Source organism: Anomalospiza imberbis, chromosome 6 (assembly GCF_031753505.1).
Source record: "Anomalospiza imberbis isolate Cuckoo-Finch-1a 21T00152 chromosome 6, ASM3175350v1, whole genome shotgun sequence".
NCBI lineage: Eukaryota > Metazoa > Chordata > Aves > Passeriformes > Viduidae > Anomalospiza > Anomalospiza imberbis.
The window spans coordinates 38,847,120-38,859,735 of record NC_089686.1 but is presented as its reverse complement, the minus strand read 5'-3'; positions in this window follow the sequence as shown (position 1 = coordinate 38,859,735).

The window sequence follows — 12,616 nt, the reverse complement described above, 5'->3', positions numbered from 1 at the left end:
ATAATCTTTAAAAAGTGAAAGCTTTTCTCAGCCATGGACTGTCAGGAGCCTTTAAATGTGCTAACAAAATCCTGGGGAAAGGAGAAATACAGTGCAGAGAATTTTATTTAGCTTTCAAAAGGCTCTTTTGATAAAGTCCCTCACAAGAGGCTATTAAATAAATTTAGACACCTCAAGGGTGAGGGGTAGAGTCCTCCTGGAGATAGAAGGTGTGGGAATTGGAGTCAAAAGTAAGAGCCATTTCTTGGCATGAAATGAGGTTAATGGTGGGTTGGTTGGGTTCAGTAGGAGCCAGTGTTCTCTAAAAGCCCTAATGAGCTGAAAGAGGAGGGGAACAGCTGATGGTACAAGATTATTTCGGTTAGCTAGGAAGGGAGAATGTGCCAGAAACCTGGGGCAGTGGGAGGAGGGTAGTGGTTGAAGCTTCCATGCTGGAAGGAGACTTTTTGTATGAATCCTTCACAGATGGAAACCTGCATGGGTGCTGCTGTAGCCAGTGAATGCTCTGGCATTCCTGGGCCTGGGACCATACCAGAGGGTGAGCACTGCCTGGAGGAAGACCTGGGATCCCAGAGAAGGTTGCTGAAGCCCTGGCAGGTGGTACAGTGGAGTGGTGATACCTGCTTGTTCCTGTAAGTCCTGGGTTTTCTAGCCTCACTCCTTGGCTTATCTATTGCTCCATCTCCAAGTGCTTCTATTTGACCCCCGCCAGAAGGGCCACCCCACATGTGGCTGCTGTGGGGTGACCTTGTAACTGGGTGGTGCTGGAACCCCAGCTGTATGTGACCACCAGGAGATGTGCTGGGCAGGAAGGAGAGGCAGGGACCTGGTCACGGCTGGGTGCATGGAGAGACTGTTCCATTATTACTGATGCCAAAGCCAAGCCCCATAACTGGTTCCTCCAGGTGCTGCCCAGGCTCTGGCTAGGGAGCAGTTGCCCTCTTTGCTCAGTCCTAATCTGTCAGAGAAGTTATTCAACAGGAAAAGGCAAATTAATTCAAGTGTGCGGCATGTGAGCCATCCACCAGTAACTGGGATCTCGGTGTGCAGTGCATAGATGTCATGCCATTGCCACTTCTGCCCTCAGCACAGGAGGGAGCTGGAAGGCAAAGCAGTCTTTCCAGCTGCCACTCACTACCAGCCAATTAATGCCCGTGTCCTTCTCCCCTCATCCCCAGGAGCAGAGGCCTCTCCCCCCTCCCTGCCTGGCTCCTGCCGAGGTAACAGGCGGGAAGCCCATACAGCCCCTCCATGCATTCCGCCGAGCACGAGGATTTGTTTTCCCCACAGCATCTCGAGCAGAAGTGCCTCTCATCTGCTCCCAGTGAGCTCCCTCGGCTCCTCTTTGTTTTGCCTTTCAAGCAGTTGTTGATGGCATGTGGCACCGGTAGGAGCTGGCAGGGATCAAGCTGTCTTCCCCGGGATGCTGGCCCTGAGCATCAGCTCTTTCTGCCAGGAGCCAGCATCCCAGAGAGGACACTGTGAGGCTTCCCCTTTGCCTCTCGTCTGAAAATCAATATGCTGCTGCTTGGTCTCCAAGCATCCACCTTCTGTGCCAGGGTCTTGCCTGCTAATGGAGGCCAGCCTCCTTCAGCTCAGTGGTGCCACAGGGGAGGCACTAGGGGTCCCATGCAAGCAGGAAGACAGGCAAACTGTGAGCAGTGGGAGATGTGAGCACAGCAGGGAGCAAATGCCACCACTGGAAAAAGCAGCCAGTCTCCAGGAGGATCTGTTGCTGAAACTGGACCACTGTGTAGGTGGAGAGTTGCAGCTGGTCTCTGCCACCCCACTGAGCCTTCACTTCAGCTGTGGCTGGCCAGCCAGTGAGCTTCAGGCGGGCACATGGATTTTGGCAGCTGCTGAGGTTTGCCTTTCTGTCCTTGCATTCTGCCCTGCTTCCTTGCATTCTGCCCTGCTTCAGCTTGGCTGGTGGAGTTGGTCTTTGGAGTCCCTGTTCTTTTCAAGCTCAGGAAACACCCAAAGCTCCCTGGCCTTTCACCCTTACCCTCTGAGCTTCGTAGCTCTTCAGCTAGGAGCTCTTCAGCTTCACAGAGGCTGGGGTAAATAGCAGGCACTGCAAAAATATGAGATGTGGCAATTTAGGCTTGATTCTTTCTAATTCTTAGGCTCATCTTCATAGCCTTTTCCTGGAGTTTAATGCTGGACCCCTGATACCATCACAGCTATTAAAGCTTGTCCCTCAATCCCCAGTTCAATAATACAGTAATAGTCTGATAGGATCAGGAGCTGGCTCTGATGGCAGATGGACTCCAGTCCCTTCTCCAGCACAGCGTGGGGCACGGCCACCCCACTGCAGGGAAACTTTAATTTGCAGATTATCTGTTTTCACTGCAGACATTGGGGATGGGGGGATGAGTAAGTGGTGCTTGCTGGCTGCTGGCCAGGCACTGCTGAGAGCCCTTTGCTGGCTGGTACCCAAGCCCAGCTTCTCTCGTTCCCCTGGGTCCTTGTCAAACTCCCCCAGGCTGTTGTGGCTGTGGCTCTGCTCTTTCCCTGGGGGGCATTACCTCTGGGTTTGCTTGTCCAGCCAGACAGGGCCCCACCCAGGGGTCCACGCTTGGGCGGGGGCCATGAACTCCTTCCCCCTCCAGCCTCTGGCAAAATTAGAAAAGGCTCAGAGGGGCTAATGAAGACTGGCTGCCAGTGGGGAGGCTGATACTAAAACGATTGAGTGCTACAGCAGTACAGAGGGTTGTACTTATCTGCCTGCTCACTGCAAAAGTTCCCATGGAAAGCCTGCCAACAGCCCTCTGTTGATCACCTACATCAAAGGAAATGCTAATTAAAACAATTATTTAGGGAGGGACTGAGGCTGGTCCTGCTGCATTGCTGAGGGAGGGGACAAGCACAGCTATTAAACAGCAGCTTTAGGGCTCTGGTATCTAGTGTGACTGGCAAGGAGAAGTGATAACTGAGAAGGACAAGGTTTTTTCATGCATAGGGAGCACCTGGGCCATGGGTCCCAGTCAAGGAGGACAAGAGCTGAGCATGCAAAAGCAGCAGTAACCCAGCACAAGATGCTGCCCTGCACCCAACCTTTCCCACCCACAATGTGGGAGTAAAGATCTTGTTCCACGAACTCTTTATTTCGGTGTCACGCAAGCTCTGCTGGCTCTTGGTAGGGGGGTTGGGGCTGCTCCCCGCAGAGCTGCAGCCCCAGGCTGAGTGCTTGGCAGCTCGGGGTGCAGTGACCCAGGAGAAGCCCTGGAGATGGGTTTGCTCCGAAGGTGTTGAGGATGGCTAAGCCCAGCATTGCTTTTTTGATGAGGTCTCAGATTTGGTTGACAAAGGTAGCTGTGTTGGCATAATATGCTTAGGCTCCTGTAAGGTATTTGACATAATACTTCCTGACAGCCGGATCGGAAATCAGCCCTATGCAGCGCTCTGTGGGTTTAAAGCAGCTAAGTGCAAGGCCGTATGTGTGGGGAGGCAGAATGTAGGTCGCAGCAGTGAGACAGGGCTGCACGGCACCAGCAGCCAGGCGAAGGTCAGGGCACCCACAGCACCACATAGGGCCTGTCCTGCAGAGGGACTGAGCTCATTCCCTACTAGTTACTTTGGAAATTAAACTTGAGAAATTGCTCAGCTAAAACCCCACCAGGACTCCAAGGTGCCACAAAAGAGCCAGCTCGGAGATGGAGCCAGCTCAGCAGTCAAAAAACCACCAGTGAGCAGAATTCTCATCTGGGTCCCACGTGCTGCTCCCTGCTCCGTGCTTTCAGTTTCTGCAGGGTTCAGCAGGATGAGACACCACCTTTATCCTAGGTTTCTTCAGGCTCCTGTCCCCTGTTTCCTTCCCTGCCCTTTGGCTCTTACCCCTGCCTAGGTGGTTTTCTCTAGCAACTATCTCCTGCATTTTTTTCCTCCCCGTCTGGAGCATTATTTATCTTATGCTCATTAGTAAGCATGGGCTTTCCTTCCTAGGAGCACTGCTTCCTACAAAGTTAATGGGACTAATGGGGTGTTCTTGATGCTTGCCAGGATTCAGATCCATCCACAGGGACACCCCAGGGTGGTATAGATGTGTGGGCTCTGGTGGACAAGAGCACATCCAGGCTGTGAGTGCCCATGTCATGCTCACACCACCATGGGGGTCACTTGTTGGTCATTTGAAGCTCTGCCTTTGGGCAGACCCACCCTGCATGGAACTCCTCGGTGCTGCCAGCCCCAGCCCCACTGCCTGCACAAATGTTAGTTTAAGGAACAGTGAACAGCCCCGAAACTGCTAAGGTTCCTCCCACCTCGAGCAGCCCTTGCTCTGTCTTCATCAAGGCTGTTTAAGGCTGTCCAGATGGCCTAATGTACCTCATCAAAGTACAATTTGTATCGCAGTGCGCTGCTATTTGAAGCATGCCAGCTTGGGGCTGGCAGTAACACTTTGGCCAGTGACACATCTGCCTCAATTCACTGGGGAGGTGATGGATGGAGGGACTGTGATCTGTAGCCCAGTGTGGGAAGGCTGGCCCAGCTGAGGGACCAGGGGGGGCTTTTGCATGGCACCTGTGGGCTGGTTCTGGTTGGGTCTCCCTGAGGCATTGGCAGATAGTGCTGTATGGATGGTTGGAGATGCAACAGGTCCCATCCTTTGGGAACAGCTGGAAAAGCCCTTTGAGCCTGGCAGGAGCATGGGGTTTATCGCTCCAGCTGCCCTCACCCCACTTGCAGCCCCACTGGTTTAGTGCAAACCCTTTGCGGCCCCAAAAGGTTGTTCCTTCCTGCTGGCATCTTCACCTATTTGGAGGAAATTTATTAAGCACTGCTTTGCTTTGCTTGCACTCTCTGGACAGGCTCTGCGTGCTGCAAGGGTTTTCATGCAGCTTTCCTCACAAGGCTGATGAGCTCCTGCTCCACAGCTAAGATGGGAGAGGTCTTGACTTCTATGCCAGGGATGCTGCAAGGTTTCCAGGCCAGGTCTCAGGCTTGAACAGGTGAAAAAAGTAAATTTTCATTACATAGTCTTACCTTTCAAACAAATAAGACCACAGCTGCTTACTTTCCTCTTTTGAAATACTATCACTACAATAATTCTTCTTTAAATTACAGTCATACAACCTATTTAGGGTCAGACACTCAAATGTGTATGAATTAATTCAGCTCATCAGAGTTGTGGTATTCCTGAGAAGAAAATTCGCCCTCAAAATGTATTGCTCTCACTCAGCTCTGAAAATGAATATAGATTTTCCCCACTTCACAGTAGCAAGAAGAGATCCTAGGTTTTTCATTGTGCTATGGGAATGCCTGCCATCCCGCTTCCCAGCAGTATCGGGGGATGCTGGCACACCACAAGAGCTGGGGGGAGAGCAGTGCTGCTGTGAGCAACTACCCAGGTGGGTGCATGAAGAGAGACTGGAGGAGTTGGATAAGGGTGGTTCAACCAAGGAGCTGCATGGACCAGCATCTGGAAAAGGTACAGCCAGAGCATGGGGAAGAAAGGAGTGCTGTGAAATGGGGTCTGAAGATCCCCCCTCTCCTGTGGTGACCTCAGCCAGTTCCCCACTGAGGGACAGTGGCTGGAAACACTGCATCTCCCGCGAGGCAGTTGGAAGCACTTGCTTTCTGGAGGTGTTGACAGCTCCTCTCCTCACATTCCAGGTTTCAAGGCTGCATACCCAATCCCCTCTTGGAAGGGGCTCTGGTCCCTGACTGCATCTGACTGGGCTCTGATTCTGCCTGGCTGCCTAGACTCATCCCCATCTGCAGCTCCATCCTCCAGCCGAATCACCCAGGGGCTGGAAATTACCTCCCATCACAGGCTCATTTTCATTAATAAAAACTCCAGGCTGGGCTGGGATTTTTATTTGTTTTGCTGATGTGATTACCTACCTCCCACCTGTGGCTCCCCCAGGCCCAGCCCAATGGAGAGGGGGATGCTTCATGTGGGTGAATAGGCTCTCGGGGGCACCTTTGCTCTATGTCATGCCCAAAATATCCCAAAGCTCCAAATCCCTGCCCCAGACAGCTCTTCAGCCCAGACTACTCTAGCAGCTGGGAGGGGAAGCTGCAGCCCCTACTCCAGCTGCTGAGGAGTTGCAGTGCTGCATCGGAGCATCCCCCTGCCTCAGGTGAGCGTCTCAGAGCCAGGTCTCCAGGAAGAAGCACTTTGCTGCCTGCCTGGCCAGGCTTGCCAGCCAAATTGCTGGCTGGGGGCTGGCATAGCACCTGTGCCACGGTGGAGCACAGCAGGCCTGGCCGTGGGGAAGACAGGAAGGCTCTGTGTGTGCATGTGTGTATACACCTGTGTGCGTGTGCGAGGGAGCACCCACAGAGCAGACAAGCGCTGCAGCATGGAAGGATGGAGGGACAGAGCTGGGCTAGCAGCCTCCTGCCTTCTTCCTCTTGTGCTCTCTGCCCTGAGGCCTTATTTAAATTAATGATAAAATTACCGTGAATTAAGGGGAGGGATCAGTGCCAAAACAGGCTGCTCGTTTCCAACTTGCCTGCATCGTCCAGTTTTTTTCTGTGTGCCCCCTCCCCTTTTCCTGAGGCGCTCTTCCTCTCTCTGAGATTGGTTGGAGGGATGGTGACCTGCCTGGCTGGACACTGGATCCCTTTTCCCTCAGTGTGACCTTGCTCTCTTTGACTTTTGAGTCCTGTTGAGGGGGCTTGTGCCTCCACCTTCCCCAGGCTCCCCAGCTCTGGGGTGAGTGGTCCTGGGGCTGTGCCTTGCAGGCAGCCCAGGCCCCAGCACTCCCTGCTCTGCAGCCGCCTCCTGCTCGCCTCCCAATTCCCTGGCAGACGCAGTAGTGAGATTATCGTAATGATGTCCGACAAGGCAGTATCAGGAATTATGCTGATAAATCTAAACAGACAGCTTACAAAAAACCCAACAAAAACAAAACAACCACAACTGAACCCAGGCTTGTAATTTAATACAGGGTTATTAGCCTGGCCATCAGAGAACAGAGCTCTTGCATCCTGCAGCCTCGAGCCTCCTCTGTCCCTGGCTCTGCCTTGAGATATGACCTCTTGCCATAACAAAATACTTTTAGCCATGTTTTTGGCTTGGCTTTGGGTGGTGAAGTCTCCTTGATGAGTGCTGGGGCTGGGTGTGGGGGTACAGACCTGTGGAGTGAATGCAAATCCCCAATGGCAGCAGGCTGCCTTCATCCCTGCAGTGCATGGCAGTTTGCTACCCGTGGCCAACCCACGGTGGGCTCTTCTGCCCAGGGTGAATTTCAGTGGGCAGAGGCTGGGAAAAAGGGGTGAGAGGAAGGACAGCCTCCTGTGTGAGAGGTGTCAGTGCTGGGGGGCTGCCCAACAACACACTTGATGCCCACAGGGTGAAGACTAGTGACCCACGGCCTTGTACCTTTCCCCGCACTGGGGCTAGGTCCCTGTCTGGCACAGGCTGATGCAGGGCAGGGGCAGCATCTTTCTTGGGAAAGCAAGGATCTGCTTCATTCTAGCTGTACTAAATGCTTTCTTGACACAGGAACTGCTGTCTGTTTTCCACCTGCTGTGGATTTTGCACACTTGCTGTGTTCTTCGTGGTTTCTTTCCCTGTGAAGGACGCTGTAGGTAGCATTAACTTTAGTGAGGCATCTATGTGAGGTAAATGTGCCCGTGGGGAGCACAAACTCTGTCCATGTGAGGATTAGAGCTGAGCTGCCTGAAGTGAGATGCACACACATAGAGCTCTTTGTCCCCCAGCAGTGCCAGCGATTACCTCAAACCAAGGGAAATGCTCTTTTTTAAAAGATACATTTAAAGCAGGGAGTGCATTTATTAGACTGCATGTGCTTTAGAAGGCAGGCTCTGCCAAGCTGCTCGCTGAAGCAAATCTGATGGCAGGGCGATTGTGCTGCAGGGCTGCTGGCTCTCTGCCCCTGCAGTGGAGAATCCTGGGGGGCTGCAGGGAAGCCCCCAGAGAGGCTTGGGTTTGCCTCGGCGCCCCAGTGCAGGGAGGATGGCAAGGCCACGGGAGGCTGGGCAGAGTGGTTCAGTGCCCATGTGGGACTGGGGCTTGTCTCCTCATTTGGGATGAGTTTCTCCTCCAGGATTGGCTACATGTGCCAAAGGTGGTCTTGGCTCCATGGAGGTTTGCCAGGTTTAGGGGCTCCAACACCTGCAGTGCAGGGATCAGCATTTCCTGTGGACATCTTCTCCTGTACCTCTGCAACACTGGCACATCCTGCAGAACCCAGTGGAAAGGCTCTGCCTGGATCACCTGAGCTGGAAGGTGTCAGGAGGGCAGCTGACCCCAAAAGCCTTCGGAGGGCAGGCGGCAGCAAGCGGGCTCTGGCACTGGCCACAGGGCTGCTGGGGACACCGTGCCATGCCATGAGGAAGCCTGGGCTCACACTGCCAGCAACGCAACTGCTGCGTGAGTAAGCATGCTGGGTTAGTGAATTCATGAATTAATGAAGTAGTGAATTGGAAAATTAACTAATTAGACTAATCTGTTAAAGGTGCTTTTTCCCTGATGGCCGGGCAGCAAGCTGTGTGGGACAGTGCCTGGGAGAAGGCTCTAAGGAGCTCATGATGACCACAGACAGGCTCAGAGTTCCCACCCACTGCCTGGCTCCATAGGCCAGACCCAGCCCCTGGGCACAGCAGTCACAGGGAAGATGTGCTCTCTTCTGTGTCATGTGAGAAATGGCAGGAGAACAGCACAAGCTTACATTCCTCTTCTTTTTTCCCTATTTTTTTTTGTTTTATTTTTCTGTTTTTAATTTTTTTTTGATAATAGGTATAAAAGAAGTGATTCAGAAACACTTTCCCCCTTCCATTACCCAGAAAACAAGTAAGAGTGCAAGAGTGAGGACTGCAACGAAACAATTACATTGAAGTATTTGAAGTCGTGCCTATACGGCAAATGTGACAAAAATGAGTGCAACCTTAAAATAGCAGCAGCAATCTTTTAAAACACAAAAAGCAGATGCTTATTGACTGAAGAGATTGCAGCGCACCAGGCTTGGGTGCAGGCTGCTGTGTTTAACTCTCTCCAGAGGTGCCGCATCAGGCACAGGCTGCAGCTGCCCTCCTGCTTTACGATGAGCTCAGGCGCCCGGCAGTGCCCAACAGGCAGCTTTCCAAGGGTAGCATCAGGTGACAGAAGTGTGTTTCACCTGCCATATCCCCTCGCTTGATTTAAGGCACTGATTTGCAGCCAGGCTGAGAGCACAGCTGTTTGGTGCTCCCCTGGCATTTCAAGGATGCTCATGGGCCTATGGACTGGTGTGAATTGCATGCCTGTGGACCAGCCAGGCATGGCGGGATGGCTTTCTGTATTAGTCACTGTTCTTTCATACTCACCTGGTTTCCCTGCATGGGCCAGAGTGTCTATAACTTGCTTTCCTGGCTGTGCCCTGCCACGGACTGCAGGGTGAGTGGGGGCCTCTGGTGCCACCATCACCCCAGCCACTGGGCCTACACCTGCTCCATGGCTAAACATAGTCACTCCCTCCCTGGGGCTGTGGCTCTGGCATCCTTCCCTGGTGCTAAAAATGACATTTTTCCAAATAATGAAAGAATCTTTCATTACCTTGTTTCTGCAAGCAACCTGGGAGGCTGGGAATCAGCTGAGCACTAACTGCTGTGCTTAATGCGGCTTCCGCATTGGTATTTTTTCCCTCAGTCTCCAGTTAAGGCATGCCATGAGGCATGAGAAAATGTGGCTCTGGATGACTACTGGGGGTCTGGCTGAGGCAGCAGTGCATGGCTGGGTGCCTTCAGTCACCTTCTCTCTCAGGAAGGCTGCAGCAAACCTGCTTCTCCTTGGCCCTGCAAGTCCTCCTGCCCTATTCCCCAGTGTGACTTCATCCCAGCATGGTCTGGGATCTGGCTCACCTTACACCCATGAGTGACTGTACTCCTGCAAGAACTCATGTCTGGGGTTGTTTGTTCCTGATGTGCCCTGAGGACAGCTGGAATGAGGGGAAAGGGCTGTTCCTCTGGGGATTGTAGTGATGGGGAAGAGGAGGACTTGTGCACAGATGATCCTGTACCTCCTCAATGGAGAGAACAGGTGTGGGAGGGTCCAGGCAAAATGTGGCCTGAAAGCAGTATTTATTTTAGACCTTTTAAACAGTTCTAAGCCCTTTACAAATGTGCCATCCCATGCCCTAAGGCAAATTATTAGGATAGAGGCAAGTAACTACAAGGTGCTGTCCCTTCTTCCATTTCCCACAGGGATGACGCTGCCACAGGGGAAAGATCCATGTCCCTCATGGCTGTGTTTCACCCAGCAGCACACACAGGGCAAAAGCCCACCCACAGGTGGCATCACCCTGTTGCCTGCAGCCCTGGGCATGGGCAGGGAGTCTGAGTTACTGCCCTGGCATTTAGACAGCTCTGTTCTGCTCTGCCAGGCAATGCCAGATCCACTCCAGTGAGTGAAGGGTGTCTCCTTGCTTGGCCAAGAGCAGGTAGAGCAGCTGCCTCTGCTCCCTTCGGGACACTTCACTCCTCTCACCAGCTGCGGAGCGGAGCCTTCACACCCGTCTCCTGTGGCAGTGATGGTCCAGAGACCTGAGCCTTTCTCACTGTCGCCAGCTGCTTTTTCTCTCTCTGACTCTCCCCTTCTGAGTTGGGTTTATTTTGGTTTTGAGCTGATAGATGGATTAGCATTTATCACCAGGCTGACTACCAGAGGGCTATTAAAAGTGATTTGCAATGTAAATACTTTTGTCAGCAAGCACATTATTCTTTAGACTAAGGTTGACTTTTGTGAATATTAAAGCCTTGTAGATGGGTTCAGCAAGTTTGTAGGAGTACATCTGTCAGAGGGAGGGGGACTGGCTGCCTGCATTGTGCTGGGGAAGCAATGTGCATCCACCGGAGGGCAAAGGGATCTGGTGCTAGAGGGAAGTGGAGCATGAAAGCATCTCCTGTGCACTTGCTCAGTGGGGTAACCACTCTGCCTCAGGATGGCTATGGATGAGAGCTGTCACAAGCCAAGGTGGAGTATCAAGGTGGTCACTTGCCATCGGTTTCTGTATATCCCCCACTTCAGAGGCAGAGGTGAGAGGAGTGGCTTTGTCCGTTTCTAGGTGTTTATGGTGTTTTGGTGCAAGGGCAATTTTTGAGATGGAGGAGTGTGATGGATCATTGCCAACTGATAATGGAAGACTAACTAATGCTGATTAGAGATCAGGCACAGCACAGCACGGCTGAAAAGAAAAGACAAAGAAGCCATTCCAAAAGGGATGGAAGCAGAGTGATGCAAAAAAGCAGATGTGCAGTTGCATGAAAAATAGACAGCTCCAGGAGTATCCCAGATCCCTACAAGGTGACAGATGCTGGATTTACTGGCTGTTTACTCCCCCAGGCCAAGCTGGGTCAGTCCAGCAGGAGTCTTGGACTGTCACAGGTCTTAATCCCAAAAGAGAGTAAGGTAGGCCCTTCATTTGCTTGGGCCATTGGCTATGAAGTCAAGTCAGCCCGTGGCTTCTTCCATGAGAAAACCACAAGTCCCTCCTGTCCCACCTCACAGCCTGTCACAATGTACGTGGGCAGGGGAAGGGTTGGAGCTGAGGTCTGGTTCTGGAGTGGATTAACTGTTGCTCATGACCAGTGCTGACATGGCCCAGGAAGGAATGTGATGTCACTTTGGTGCAGCAAGAGAGGCTGGTGAAATTCACTGGCAGACCACGAAAAGGGAATGTGTGAATACGTCAAGCTAAAAGAAGCAAGTGCTGCCTTTCATTGGAATATGTATAGTGAGTCCAGGCTTTCAGAAATTCTACTTCTGACTAATGAGTGCATATAGCTAAGCTAAGAGTTAGAAGTTGGGAAGTTTTGTATTCAGTTTGCTTACACATTTTTATCTCCATGACTGATCAGCTTGGGAAGAAGACATCTCACTGTTCATTACAGTCTTTTGTCCTTCTATGGGGATTTGTAGTTTGAAACAAGAGTCCAATCAAATAACCCAACTCCAGCACAATCAAATTGTCTTTAAAGCAGATATTTTGTCAGTCTGATGAGTTCTCACAGAGCATGACAAAGGTTTATTTACATTAATTTTTTTAGGAGGAAATAAGGAGGAGGAGAGAGTGGTATTTATTTGAGGTCAGGACTTTGGACAAGTCAAGAGACTCCAAATAACTGGCTGGAGTCTTTGATGGGTTTTGGTCAGTGACTGCAAAAAAGGGTGCAGGCAGATGTTAAGCTGAAAAGAGCCAGCAAAGCCTCATTGCACTCAGTGCAATTGCGTGGCTCCACACCAGCCAATATTTGGAAAGCTTTGTCTTCTTTCTTCTCAAAGAAGGCAGGAAGGAAAACAAATACCAATTGACTGAACTCACTAAAGAAATTCCAGAATGTAGCCTATGGTGATCAAAATAATGGTGGTGCATCTGCCTCTCTGCGGTGGAAGGGGCCTCTTGGTGTGCAAAGGCAGCAGCAGATGCGAGTGCCAAAGGGCTTTAACCTTTCCAAGGAGCAGAGATGCACCTGGAATGGGAGACGTGTCATCAGAGAAATTTGTCTGAATTACCTTAACAATGTTCTCTCTGCTGGAATTCAGAAATGTGTCTCCATTTGCAGGGAGAAGATACCAGTTTGCAGGATCTAGGGGAAAGAGAGGTCCAGTCTGTGAACTGGACACATCTTTAGAGGAGACATTGACTTAAAATACCATGCTTTTGTTAAG